Source organism: Miniopterus natalensis, chromosome 1 (genome assembly GCF_054644295.1).
Source record: "Miniopterus natalensis isolate mMinNat1 chromosome 1, mMinNat1.hap1, whole genome shotgun sequence".
Classification (NCBI taxonomy): Eukaryota; Metazoa; Chordata; class Mammalia; order Chiroptera; family Miniopteridae; genus Miniopterus; species Miniopterus natalensis.
The window spans coordinates 25,386,862-25,400,179 of NC_142081.1; the positions used below are offsets into that span (position 1 = coordinate 25,386,862).

Genomic DNA, 13,318 nt, shown 5'->3' on the forward strand with positions numbered 1-13,318 from the left:
CCCCAGAGCTTCACTGATCTCCTGCCATCCCAGGAGGAAACCATTCTGGTCGCCTCCCCGCCTTTCTTCTTACGGGCAGGCCAACAGGTCCCACCACCTAGTAGCGAGCCTCTACTGTCATATCTAGGTCTCCCTGAGCTCCTGCCCCAGCTTTTGGCCTGGGCCGTGGGAGGAATCCTAGTCTTAGGGAGGCACACAGTCCTTCGGGCCTGAGGATAAAATAACTCCTGAACATGCTTGGTCATCTGCACCCGTGTCCCTCTCTGGCCCCATCACTCTAAGCTCTCTCACTGGCTGGGCTCCTGTCCCTTCCCTACTTCTCTGTCCTCAGCCTCCCTGACCTCTCGTCAGCAGTTGATAAAGCTTCCCCTCCTTTGACATCCAATAGTCTAGCTTCTTTTTCTTAGCGGATGGACTTCAGGGAGCTGACCATGACCAAAATTTCCCCTAATACCCAAGTGCCCTCAGTGGCTAGGAAATAAATTAACACAGAGGCCAGTTGTTTGCATTTTAACAAGTAGAAATTGTTTTCTACCACAAAACAGATGTACACTCATCTCCCATTTTTCCTTTACAAATCTCAGTCTACCTTCCAATTTTTCCTCTTGATAGAGAAACACTAACAGAGAAATGCTTTCTGCTGTAAGATCACCAGCATGGCAAGGAAATCAGCAACTGATTTTTCTTTCTTTGCATTTTTATAAAACAGCTTTATTGAGAGAATTCACACATCATACAATCCACCCATTTAAAGTGCAATGGTTTTTACTAGATGCAGAATTGTTCAACCACTGCCACAATCAAGTTTAGAACATTTCATCACCCCAAAAGAAAGCCCCATACCCCTTAACCATAAGCCTCTAGCCCTTCTTTCCTGCCCTTGGCTCCAGGCAACCATGAATCTACTTTTGTTTCATCTTAAGTGTTGGGAGAGGATGGCGAGTAATGAAGACTGTGGTGAATTAGAGAATCAGTCCAGGACCTCAAGGGGGAAGCCCCTGTTCAGCGCCAACTTTGTGATCATGTGTCAGTATGAGTTCATAGTTAGCCACATCTTTGGGTTTTTAAAAGAGAAGCCAGAAATCAATATTTTAGGTACAATCTCCTGATTTTTAAATGTTGGTTTAATTATTTAATTTTTAAACACACAATAAGCATGCTCAGGAACCAGATATGACTCCCTCCCGCCAAGCCTGCAATGTCTGCTCCATACCAGTGGTTTCTAAGCCTTTATCTCAGCCCCTGACTTACCTCAGCACCTGCCCTCCGTTTTGAACCACAGGAACTATAAGCCCGATGTAATGAATTTTAGCACCACAAATTCCATATCTTCAAATAAAGCTTATGTCTTCCCATAGAGACTCACCTCTCTTTCTCTGTCCCGGTCTTTGGCCTTCCATTTAATCTGGTTTGAAACCTGAGCTCTATTTTTAAATTTCTCCTGCTCTTCACATCCAATAAATTGTAGAGTCCTTTTGGTTTGGCTGTAAAATCTCACCTGCAACCTTCCCTACCCTCCATTCATTCCTACCCCAATCTCAGAGCAGGCCCACAGTAGCTCCCACCCGGGGACGAATGCTATCGCTTTCCGCCTGATCTCTGTGCTGCCTCCAGTCCTTCCCTACTACAAGCCCATCCTCTGTTCTACTGCCCGATGAGCCTCCCTAAGCACATGTCTGAGCACACTACCCCGCTATTCGCGAGCAGCATGCTCAAAAACTGTCTATGGCCCCCAAGTGCCCTCAACGAGCTCTAAATTCCTAAGGTTGGCATTCAAGGCTCTTCCAGCCCATGCCCAGGCTGCCTTTCCACACCTCTTCCCTCCATTCCTCACTCCATTCCACTTCATGTAGATTTGCTCCAATTTATCGCTGCTTCTCCACAGCGTGACACACCCGCATGCCTCTATGTCCACACGTTGTCTTCAGTGCCGCTCCCTACCCGTCACTTCCCTGATCAGCACAGGAATAATGTTTTCCACCTCTAAACCCCCATAATACTTTCACTCTCTCATGTCACTGCCATTTTCTATCCTGTGGTACATTATTTGTATGTTTTACTTCTCACCCCTAAGATATATTTCAAGAGGGCCACATCCATGTCTGATTTATGCCAGTATGCCTGAATCACAACACAAGGTCTGAGAACAGAGGATGCTTCATAAATACTGGTTAAATAGTTAATAAGTTGCTCTAACTAAACATTGAACTGTGTTATACACCTGTTTTAGCAGCAGATCTACATTCTTAATTCTACCTTGCTTAAGCTAAAATTAATAGGTTTACCTTTTTCAAGCAAACTCTAGAAGCTTGTTGCTTATCTGTCTGTTAAGTGATAGGATGAAGAGACAGACGCTGAGTTTTAAGGTTTGCCAGGGAAAGGCTACATGTGAATCACTAGAAGATGCTCTTTAGTTAAGCACTCAAACATTTTTCTCTGTAATGAAATTGTATGAGCATCACAGGTCTAGAAGATGCTTTCAGAAATCAGAGCCACATTGGGCTGGTAGCCACTATTTAAAGAATTCCACGTTCCTGAAGAATATTTAAAAGTAGAATGAATACACTTTGCTGTTTTCTGGACAGGCAAGTTCAGGTCCTAAGGGCCATTGGCACAAATGCCCATGGGAAAGTTTACAGGGAGACCCTGAGCAAGATAGCTTGAGGAGAAAAATTTTCAGCAGTGCTTGCAAACATTGAGCCACCTACAAGTGCAATAACAGCCAGGCCTTGAAAGTTAATGATAATAAAAGACAACAGTTTTAAAGTACCAAATGCTAAGCACTAGGTAAGCCCTTTATATGGGGAGCTTTTCATATCTTGTTTGAACTTCATATCTTAGTTTCATCTTTTTACATCCTCACAACCACTCCATGAGATAGGGAATATCATCCCTATTGACAGACTGTCTATGAGATATAAGTAACTATCCCAAGGTCACATGGTTGGGTAATGACAGAGCCACCTCGGACACCAGGCTGAGGGAATCTTAACCTCTTCTCCAATTAGCTTTCTCCAGACTCATTATGTCAAGTAGCCAGCTACTCTGCCAGCCAGGAGGCCCCCAGGAAGGGCCTGAAGGGCCCCAAGGCTCATCTTGGGGAAGACACTCATGGGTGTGCTGTGAGCACCTTCTCACTCATCTCCACTCTGCGTGTCACACAGGCTCCACACTCGGCTTACTCTTTCCTGATGTACAGTGATAACCCAGGGCAAGGGGTTTCCAGAAAGACACACAAGCCCTGGCTTGGCAAGGTATTTCACCTTGCTCAACTGGCCCAGCAGCTGGATTCATACAAATCAGGAGGCCTAAAACTGACCTTCTCTGGTTGAAAGCTTAACAATGGTCAGGATTAGAAGGTTATTTCACTTAAAAGGGTTTCAAATATGGGAAAACAATTGAAGGGTGGTTATAGGTGGTGGGATCACCCGGGAGAGAATTGGGAGAAAGGTAAGTGGGGAAGCTGTCAGTTACTCTAAGTTTGTAATTTTTTTTCCAACTGGAAAACTCAGTGGTCTCATATATTTTGACTTTCAAGCCTTCCTATGTGAGGGCTGGTATAAATGATCATTAATGCTGTTTATGGGGGATGTAAGGTAGAAGAAATCTGCTTAGTGGCTTTTCAGAAAAGGTGATTTCCTGCCCAGTGACCTAATTGGTCAGGAAATAAGTAAATTTTCTCTATGCTCATTTTACGAGGAAGTTCTAAAAATTAGGGCGCTTTCTCCCTCTCTCCTTTTTGATGACTGATATTTAGACCTGCCAAGGCAATATGACTTCATTCTACTGGAATTTGGTTGATTTCAACACAAATTAAAAAATCAAATAAGTGAACTGGGTTTTAAAAATATTTTCATTATTGGGGATTTTTTGTTGTCACAGGATTGAGCCTGTAGAAGGATCTGAATAAGCTACACAGAGAAATCTAATTGATTTACTGTGAAGTCAGGTCTCTCTAAAAACAACTGTGGGAACATTCATTCCCTCCTCTCTCAGAGACTCTCTTAGGTAAGCCAAAGCCTGCTCTCTCTTTGTGTTTGCTTACCCATCTGTAAAATGTGAAGAATAATTCTTGCCTCCAGGCAGCCGAAGGTCTTGGTGACCCTTAGATGAAGACACTTGGTATGTATAAATGACAGAAGCAACGATGACCAAACACTATAGATGAAATCTGGGGAGAAAAAAAGTTTAACCACCATCTTCTACATTGTTTATTCTGCTAATAATGAGGCGAGCCAGTAAAGTTCAGTAATGAAGTGGTTAAAACAACAGGATCTGGGTTCTGGAATCTCTTTCATAACCACACGCTATCTTTTGGATCCAATTCCCCCTCCTTTGGAGTGGGTGGAGGCTAGGGAGCCGGATTTCTCACAAGGCAAGGGGCTTTCTCTCTGCTCGGTGCACACAGGGCGTGGAGTCTTGTGCAATCCGACTGGGGGATAATCAGGTTGCTGTGTGGCCTTGATTTCCAGCAGGTAATGGGCCTCTGGTACCAACCTGTGTCAGTCTGTAGAAGGGGCCTGTTGGGGAGCCTTCAGTGAGGAAGCTTCTCTGAAAACATTTCAATTTATGACTCCTGTGGCTAAACATTTCTAGGAGGTCAAACTGAATCTCCAGCACATAACATAAAAGTGTCTGCTGCACAGCAAAAGGTCAACTTTAAAAGAATAGGCTTTTCCATGTTGAAATAAATTAAAGTGTAAACAAAGCAATGACTCCCAGAATAGGAACACAGGGGAAGGAAAAGTTCATGGCCTCAGAGGGCTGGATATTCAGGACACTGGGGCCCTCCTATCCCTTCAGATGAAAGGTAACTTACTGAGACTGGAAAGAGGAAATTAAAAATAAGAAAAATATTTTGAGGACCGAAAGGGAAGGAGATGGTGTGTTACCCTTGGAACTGACGTTCTCTCTCATCTGTCGCCTTCATGTCCTAAAGCCTGTTCAACAGGGCCACGGTGGCACGTGGTCAGCGGCTGGCCGGGAGGCAGGACTCGGGTCCTCCTGTGACTCACACGCGGCGTTGGCGACCAGGCGGGAGGAGGCGGGAACACTGGGCGTCGCAGTGGGCCCTGGTAGGGACCAGTCCTTTCACCTCCCTGAGCCTCAGCCTCCTCCTCATCCATGACAAGAAATGGTTGCTCAGAATAATCTCAGAAGTTCCTGCCAGGACTAAGAGCTTTGAATCTCATGACAAGAAATTAGCTCCTCAGTCTGGATCCCCCTTTTCTAGGAAATCTGAGAATGCTCAACTTAAGCGATTTTCAACCCTTTCCATAGCATGGCACACATAAACTTATAACTAAAATTCTGTAGGACACCAAAAAATATATTTTTTCCAGTCTGACAAAAAAAAAAAAAAAGGTATAATTTTGATTCCTTTACAAAATAAAAATAATAATAATTACCTATTTTTTTTTTGCTCCAAAGTGACTTTTAAAAAAATCAGGTGCCTATACTTGCATATAAGGAGTTCTGGTAGCAAGAATTAACCAATCAGATGCAACGAATAAGATGAAATGCTATTACATGACCTATATATTTATGGTTCAAGACAGGGCACTCACACCAGATGGCTATTGTGGAGTTGGCTGTTGTCATATTTTATGGGACAATCTAAGGGAAAAAAGGTCAGGGCCCCTGATTAGTCAGCTACTGCATGCTTTAAAAGTTCTTGCAGCAAACTGGTTGAAAATCGCTGCTCTATTCCATGTGCTATTTTTTAATGGCTGTGACCTACCCAGTGCCCATTAGGGCCTGAGACAGTACAGATAGTACGTACGTATGGTTCTTTTTCTGGGAGTGGATTTCTCTCCAGACGAGGCTGTTTCTTAGTCTGTGCTACCTACTAAAACCTTATGACGGGTACACATTTGTTGGCCAGTGGCCAAGTCCCAGCAAACACAACTTCATAATCATGAAGCTTAAAGATGGGAGTCTGAGTGAGGCTGTAGGGATTAAAAGGAGATTATCATCCATTAAATTCAGTTTCTCCTGCTTGAAAGCAGGCCCATGGAAGATGCTGAGCTTCAGCATATGTTTTTTTGTTGGGTCATTCAACTGGGGAAGTGACTGAGAACCTTGGATAGCTCAACAGAAAGATGAAGTGGAGAAATACTTAGATCTGCTTTTTCCTAATTTCCCAGAGTACCCTAGTCTACCTCTGTTGGAGGTTCATTAGCTCTTGCTCCATTCGATGCAGAAAGGCAGAATTTCAGCAACCAATGTTAAAAGGGGTGAACGGGGTATAAAAGAGGGAGGAAGGCTGCCTAGCAGAGGCTATTTCTAAAAGAAGCCTTCAAAACAGCCTAAAACTCCAGGAGGCCACAGGGCGAAGGTATCATAGGCTCAGACATCTCCTCCAGCAAAATTAATTTCCTTGGGGGCTTGTGGTTCACTAACTGAACCTGTGAACCAGCTGTATTTAGTGTGCGCTCTACTTCCTTGGGCCTCTAAAACTGACAATGGTCTGTAGGTCAAGTTCCAACGGAAGTGATATTTCTGACCTAGCTCTATAAATAGAGCACTGGAAAAAACCCATCAGCTGCAAATGGCCCAGGGACCACACGCTATCTATTAAGCAAGTAACCGCAGTCTCTGTGCTGCCATTTTAGGTGAGAAAAAAAAATCTTTTGTTATTTACGATCTATAGAGCTTTGAGATTCTCAAAATACTCTAAAGCTATTAGTCTTCTTTCGGATTTACAAATAAAGGATCTGAGGCACAAAAACCACATAACTGCCTCGATACCATCCGCCCACTGAGGAAGGCATTTGGCCTGGTGACAAATAAGGCTCCTTCACTTTGGTAAAGAGCAAACTGTCACTCCCAATGTCTCGTGGCTGGAGGTGAAAGAGGTGAAGCTGTTCGGAGTCTTCACTTAGTCTTCACTTACACAACACACTGAGGCCGATCCAAGTTTCAATAAAACTCCTTCCTGAGGAAGGTAAGAAATGTGAGGAAGACACGAAAAGGTGGGGCAATCAGGACCTCTGGAATGCGAGAGTCGGCGATGGATTATTCCTCCCCAGTGAAGGCAGCAGCGGCGAGCTAATCGCTGGGATAAAGGCTGGTATGCGCCAGCGCAAACCACCGAAACAGCACGGCTGGCTTTTGTGGGGGGAGAAAGTCACTTTCCCAGAGTCTTGGAGTGGTTATACAAGTTAGCATCCAGCCAGAACACTTTTGAAAATGAAACTGGGGCATTTTATTAATTATATTGGAGGAACAGATAAATCAGGGCTGTTCCGGGCAAACCAAGATGTATGGTCACCCTGTAGGGGCCACGTAGGAAATGTCCAAGATCAGCACGAGGACGCTCACCCTACAAGAAATGGTCAGTCTAGAATCCACCACACTTATCGACCAAAATCCTACAGGGAATACTGCTTAGGACTTCTCCGCTATGTTTGCAGTGACAATCATGAATCCTCAAAGACAGCTAGGAAAACAGCAGCAGGCTTGAACTAGGGTGTCTGAACGGAAAGAGGCATTTCCTCCCCACCTGGCTCAGTTTCCAGCATTCCCCAGGAGGCGATGCCTCTAATTCTTTCTCCAATAATACAGCTTTCCTCTTGCTATCTTCTATTTAAGGGGGGAAAAAGTCCTGAATGGTGCCCTGTAGCTAGGTCTCCTGACTCTGAGAAAAACTCTTTAATTAAAAATAAATTCACTCACTAGAAAAAACACATACTATCCTTAAGTAAATAATACCAAAGAAAATAAAAACCCAACCATTTAAGGGAATCTGCAGCATTTTCTTTTTGAATTTAGGCTTCATTGACTATAAGGGAGGAAGATGCTTATGTGAAACAGGTTCTTTTTCACAACAGTGTGTTCTATCTGCTCACAGTGAGAAAGTGAATTCCTCCAATCATTCATATCTGCCATCAGGGTAGGAGCTTTGCTTTCCTGCTCCCATTGTAGACTCGGAGGCAGCTGGATTCTCATATGATCATCTCACTTTTTGACCATTGAATTTTTTTTCAAGTAACTTTGTTTCCCCCCCTGGCTGAAGCAGAAGAAATGCTTATCCTGATAAGTATCTTACTCTTTTGTAAAATTTTCCTATATTTACCCAAGAATATTTTTTGCGTTAATTTTTTTTTTTTTAGAGAGAGTGGAAGGGAGGATGGGATGGAGAGGGGGAGAGAGAGAGAAACATTGATGTGAGCGAGACACATCGATTGGTTGCCTCCTGCACAAGCTCCGATCGTGACCTGGGATCGAACCTGCCACTGAGGTACATGCCCTTGACTGGGCTGGGAATCGAACCTCGTACCCTTCAGTCCACAGGCCGACGCTCTAACCACTGAGCAAAACTGGTCAGGGCTAAGTATTCTGATTTCAGATTGTTTATTGTCGTGACTGCTGGGGAAAAAATCATGCTCAGATGTGTGCATTCAGCCAACTGCCTTTGGAGAAAGCTGGGAAGTGTAAAAAGTGGCATGCCCTTTACGTTTTAAACTACAGTGAAGGAATATTTGGTAGCTTTCCATAGCCAAAGAACCAGACTGTGCAATGACTCAGGTGATAGGCCACTTGACTGAAGAGCAAAGACGCACACTAACAGGCATGGGGTTTGCCTTTGGGAAATCAGCACTAGGCAAACCAGCCTGGAGACAGGGTCCTTCCCATGCCCTTGGCTGATGCAGAGCTGGGCCCAGGTACATCTGCTTTGGCTTCAGGCTGGCCCTGGATCACTGGGAGCCCTGGATCACTGGCACTTTGCAAGTAATAGGGACAGAAGGGAAAAAGAAATGTTGTTATCAGGAAGTCTGTTCCTGAAGAAAATCATTTCTGTGAAAACATCAGTGGATTAAAATGTTATTAATGCAAAAAGACATTTCAACTAAATGCAATGGCTAATCGTAGACTTGAGATCCTGGATAAAAACAGACACACACACACACACAACCCCCAAATTGCCAAAAGGACATTATTGGGACACCTGGCAGAGTCTGACTATGGCTGGTGTATTAGATAATAGCATTATATCAGTGTGAATTTCCTGGGTGAGATCATTGCATTGCAGTTAAGTAAGAAAAGTTCTTGTTCTTAGGAGATAAATGCTAAAGTATTTGGGGATGAAGCGTCATGATGTCTACAACTGACTCTCAAATGATTCAGCAAAGATAATAATAATCAATTAATATTATAAAAATTGATAATAATATGAGAGAAAACAAATGTGGCAAAATGTTAACAATCCAGGTGAAAGGTATATGGGAGTTCATTGAACTTCCCTTGGAACTTTTATGCATGTTTAAACTCTTTTTCAAAAAAAAAAAAGTAGGTTGCCTGCCCTAAGAGATCACTGGAGTCTTTGACATAAAATCAGGACACAGGAGACTGCGAGTGGCTCTCTGGAGAAATTCCAAAGGTGCTGTTTCATGTGTCTTTATGCATCAGAATCGCCCGGTTTACTTTTTTAAATGCAGAATCCCTGTCCCCATCCCACTAATGAATCAGAATCTCTGAGGGGTGAGGGCCAGGAGTCTGCTCTCCCAGATGATCCCTACATATCCCAGAGTTTGAAAAAAAATTGTGCATTAGGCCTTCCTTGTTTTGCTCACACCTGTAGACTTCTCAGCCCCCAGGGACGGTCCGTGGACTGTCACGGGCACATCTGTGTTGGAAAATCCCCACCTCACCTTGTGATGTGGCCCTGCATCCTTCTCGTCGGGGGAAACTCCATTCTGGTGAATGCCCTCGGCCCAGTTGTTCAGACTCCTACTTCCCAAGGGGAAGAGAGGAGAGAGACAAATGCTCTTTAAAAATGCCATAACTCATCTGGTTGGAGTCGTTCTTAGAGGAGCCACCCCAAACCCTAACTCACAGAGTGGAGGAGGGGCAGCCAACAGCCTGCAGCATGAAACAGGACAGGGCCAGTGACGGGGCCCAGGCCCCCACTCAGACAGAGACCCTCATTAAGGTCCCTCAGTCAGGATCCGTGACCTGCATTTCTTCTAGACAGCTCAGCTCTCGGAGCTCAAGCTCCCCTTTGTTTCTGTAGTGACAACAGGAACAGGGTGTAAGTGAAGGAGAGAAGAAAATAAAGTGGGACAGAAGACAGAAGCCCCGAGGCGCTTGGGAAACTCCAGAGCAGGTCAGTGCACCCGATGAGTTCAACGTTAAGTGCATTAACACACACCGCTTCCCTCCATCCTGCTACAGCGCTATAATCACCATCCCCTTTCCACAGACAAGGCAGTGACCTGACAAACACACCTGGTCAGAGGCAGAGCCGGGGCCTGGGCCCAGGCTTTCTACGACTTTCTGCAGCCCCAGCTGCCTCCCTCCTGGCATCAGAGATCACATCATTGCAGAGAATGCTTTTAATTATCACCTTGCCCAGAGGGCGAAGATTTATGGTTATGCTTTCCTCCAGCCCCATCCCAAGCACCCCTTTGGGAAGTGGAATGATCGTGATAGGAATCAGGATATTTTCAGGCGTGGGAGAGAATGGAATGCTGGCGTCACATATGTTTGTTGCCCCTGAAGGCTCTGAGCAGGGGGTGGGGATGGGGGTAAGAAGCAGACTGTTGGATAGTTCAGTGAGGCAATCCCAGTGTCCTCAGCACCCTAAGTTGCCGATAGTTCTTTGGGTTTATTTTCCCAAACTGGTGAATTCAGCTTGGCTGCCCAAGTTTCTTCAGTTCAGCTTGTGTTTCCCTGAACTGTGGAGCTAAGAGAAGCTGAGTTAAGGCTAAGAGAAGCTGCTGCCCTTTTCCCTTTTTGGGGTGTGCACACCTGCTTGGGCATATAACATGAGGGATATCCCCATGGCCATCATGCCAACAGAAGGCTCACAACAAATCGAAGGCCCGGAGGAAGGGAAAACTCCGTTATGATAGGGATTCACAGTGGCCCCCAGGTCACAAGCTGCAAGGTCACGTGCAGACTGCCAGGGTGTGGGGCTCTCAGGCAATGGGGAGCACTTTCACTTCCTCAAGTATTCCTGCGCAAGAGCGTCCCGATCGCCAGCAGGACAGCCACGTCGTCCCAGGCAGTAGCAGCCTCGTGGCGGGCAAGAGAAATGATGAACAAAATATGCTGATGCTAACAGGGCTATTTTAATTGGGGGAACTGGTTTGGTGGCAGCAGGCGGTCAGTACACATCTGTGAAATATGAGTTCTTAAGCAAAGCAATTTCCTTCTTTCTTGAAGGTCACCGTTTATCTGGAAATGGGAAAGAACTACAGGTTTACTGCAAATGACTAGATTCAGCAAAGTGATCAAGGCCACCAGCTTGGTGTGACTTGTCCCACGTCTCAGGAGTCAGTTGATATGACATTACAGCAAAGAAGTATGAGGCAACATTTTGGGAAAGTTAGTAAGTTCCAGGCACTAGGCTCAGTAACTTACATACATGATCTCTGTGGGGGAGGGACCATTACCCTACCGATTTTCCAGGGAAGGAAGCTGAGCTAGAGAGAGAGCAAGTGACGGCCTGAGGTCGCCGGGCAAGGGTCAGAGCAAGGGTTTGAACCCAGTGGTGCGACTAGTCACTTCTTTTGTTGTTTCTTTTGGCCATTTAGAAAGTATTACAAGAATGACCACTCATCTCTTTCTCTGGGAGGGAAAACGCACGGAGGTCCCCTCACCCCTTTCTCTAGACACTCGTTTTCTTTTCCTCATTAAATAGCAATATTAAGTTTCTCATTCAGAGTCATCTGTGCCTGTCTGGGAAAGCACACTTGAATAATGTTCTCTCCCTGTTGTTGGGAAACTCTTCGTCATATGATAGGCTTCTAGAAATGGATACCGAAGAAAAATAAATCTCCGAGTTCTGTAGATTTCTAACTGAAAACATGTAAAATAGCCATAGTTGCCAAGATCATGACTGGCTTTCCTTCTGTGACTCTAATCTTCACATCTGGTTCACCTTCTTTGCCAGAAGCACATGATTTCCCCCCTTGTTATATCTTAGGGTGTTTCTGTATTTTATGACCTTTCTAGGAAGAATTGCTATGTTAATCATCATTACAACCCCATTGATAATTACATTCTTTCTTGTATCACTGTGAACTCTACGATGAAAAATGGACTGAAGGTATATGGGACAGAGTGGGAGGAGCCCCATGGGAATCCAGTGAGGCCGTTTTCTCATCTGTGATGTGTTTGTGGGACAGGAAGGGGACAACAATCACAGTTAACATGTACACGCACCTACTACAGTGCTGCCAGAAACGGTTCCAGGTGCTTTCCATGAAAAAAATCTCTTAATCATCTCAACAACAATATGAAGTTGGATACTATCATTGCCCTTATTTTACAGATGATGAAACCTGACCCCCATTTGTACAGCTAGTAAGTGATGGAGACAGGACTCAAACCCTGACCACCAGGCCCTGGAGCCCGTGCTCCGGCCTTCCCCGTGATTCTGACGAGCAGCCAGGGCTGGGAGTCCTTGTTCCAGCAGACTTCCCATGTCAACAGCTGAGTCTGATGTTTTGTACTGTACGTACATCTGAGTGGATTATTATAATGTCCTTAGCCAAGGAGGGCCCATAAAGTCTTCAAGATATTACCACAGACTCACCTTGTTTATGAAATGGAGTAATGGCACAAACAGAAGACTCATGTAGTAAGCATTTTTTTTTTAAGTAGAAGATTTTATCATCATTGTTGTTAAGGAAAGTGACATGCCTAAGGTCACACACTTAGCCAGGGGTCAGTACTGGTACAAACACCCTTTTGCATACACTCCTTGAGCCTCGGGGTGTAGTGCTTCACTCAGGGGACAGCAGGGCCTTCCCGCCTGCTCAGCACCTCTGCCCACAGCTCTGTGTAAGACCAAAGGGATCTCTGTGCCTGCTTCCCTGCGGCCCCAGCTCCAAATTAAAAACAGCACAGCCGCAACAACAAAATAATCATAAAATAAAGAAATGGTGGAAAAAGTCCTGGGTTTCAAAATGTCCTTACACTGATCATCCGGGGAAGGGAGGGAGGGCTCCTTCTTGAAAGGGGCGAGTGCCTGTCGGCAGGGACCTAAACCATCAGCATTCTGTGCTTTCCTTTTGCTTGGCTGAAAAAGTTTTCTACCCTCCCCCTTCCCATCTCTAGCAGAAGAATGACTCCCCCCCAACAACCACCAACTTTAAAGGTAAAAAATTCTAACTTCAAAAAAAGTTCAAAAATAAAAACCCGAAAACTCACAGTGGTCACAAAACAGCTTTGTGGGAAGAGGGCAAGTTTTCTCTTAAGAGAGGCTAATTTCATAGGGTTGGGAAGAGAGATGAGGGGGAAAGGGTGGGAGCGCGGAGGAAGGGGAGGCGGGAGCGGAGGGGATAAAGGAGGAAGAATCGCTGGCTTT

General features: G+C 45.0%; 1 protein-coding gene across 6 annotated transcripts in view; it reads right to left on the bottom strand.

Annotated features, from left to right (window-relative positions):
• The window catches only part of RAD51B (RAD51 paralog B), a 549,911-nt gene that overhangs the window by 141,077 nt on the left and 395,516 nt on the right, over positions 1-13,318 (bottom strand). The window lies entirely within an intron of this gene.